Raw genomic sequence first — 1,741 nt, forward strand, 5'->3', positions numbered from 1 at the left:
ATATGCCAAGGCCGAGGCTGGTGGTGGGCTCCATAGACAAACCCTCGAACAAACAGACTCCGTGGGCTCGGCATCTAGATCTGTGGGACCAGTTTTCACCTGACAGAAAAACCTATGATAAAAAAGGCACATCTAGACTAGATGTAGTAGTATTCATTGATGAGGGCCTGCATGGGGGGGGGGGCAGTGATTACGAATTACAAAATATTTTCGCCGCCGATTACGAATTACGTTAAAGTCTCAGAGCTGATTACGACTTCACGCTTTGCAGCTCATGTTCTATTACGAATTACGTTGATTTTTCGGGAGGCTGCCTACAGATTACGAAGACTAAAAAGGCCTGATTACACCTCACGAAAAAGGGCATGCAGGCCCTCAGTCATTGATCATCAATACTGTGACTTCGTGTGGAGTGTGCCTTTGTGCCATTTTTTGGAAGATACCTGGAAAATATCACACATAGTTCATATGAAAAATAAATGAGATGACGTTGCACATGCATGTCAAATTACAGCTTAGCGAGCGATGATTAAACATTCCACATTATATATTCATATCTATATATATTTCATTATATTACACATGTAGCTCCAGGACAGCGCCCCCCTCCCCCATACCATGTGCAAGTGTGCTATCAAACTGCATGCCACATAATTTTACACAACAAACATTTTCTGCATCACAAGAAATGCCCGGTATATATGGGGTCGTGAAAGTCGTCTTAAGTGCCTTTCCCAAGTGCATAAGAACACACGAACCGTAATATTTTTCTCGTCTCCAACTTGCTTACTTTCGGGGTCAAAGGGACCTCCGGGTCATTCCAGGTCATTCACCTTACGGAAGACCGCATGCAAACGAAACGCACACTTTGGCGATTCTGTTTATCTTTTAATCTCCCACGAGGTATTAGATAACTTCTAACTCGCTGAATACGTGGGAAAATGTGTGAGTAATTCTTTATTACAATTTCACGTTCATTCATAGTGATAGATATCTTATTTTGAGAACGATGATTTTCCAGAGCGTTTGGTGCGCTTAGGGTATCCGGAAAAGATGGGCTAGGGCTAGAGCCAGGGCTAGCCAGGCTAGGCCAAGGCTATCCAAAAAAAGGCGGGCTAGGGCTAGGAATAGGGATAGGGTTAGGGTTAGGGATAGGGTTAGGGATAGGGATAGGGATAGGGTTAGGGTTAGGGTTAGGGATAGGGGTAGGGTTAGGGATAGGGATAGGGATAGGGATGGGGATAGGGATAGGGTTAGGGATGGGGATAGGGTTAGGGATAGGCTTACTTTTGGCGTGTTTTAGGCTTTTTGTCGGGCTTTCTTTTTTGCACTGGTATCTTTTTTGGCGTGAAATTTAAAAGACGCCAAAAATAAACCAAAACCAAAACCTCTGAGAGTCGCTCATTGGTTGAAAGTTAAATGCCCTGGCGGTCATCGACCTTTGCACTTTGGCCATGCGCCAGACGGCAGGACTTGCACTTCGTCAAGCGTTCGGAGTCCGATTTGGGACGCTTCCTACCAGCAAACGCCTGTTTTCTCTAGCTTATCCAACAGAACGACTGTACGGCAGAGGCATGGAGCGCATGCAGGCGATTTTTGGGCACCTCTCGGGGCCGAACAGGGTCCAAAACTCGGCGTCTTCCACACTGACTCAAAACCAGGTGAAAGGTCGCTTTGCGGAGAGTGAGGACGATGTCGTGATCGTTTCTGCTCTGAGAACTCCGATCGGCAAGGCTGGAAG

Source organism: Branchiostoma belcheri, unplaced genomic scaffold (genome assembly GCF_001625305.1).
Source record: "Branchiostoma belcheri isolate BF01 breed outbred unplaced genomic scaffold, Haploidv18h27 scaffold42, whole genome shotgun sequence".
In the NCBI taxonomy this organism is placed as follows: domain Eukaryota; kingdom Metazoa; phylum Chordata; class Leptocardii; order Amphioxiformes; family Branchiostomatidae; genus Branchiostoma; species Branchiostoma belcheri.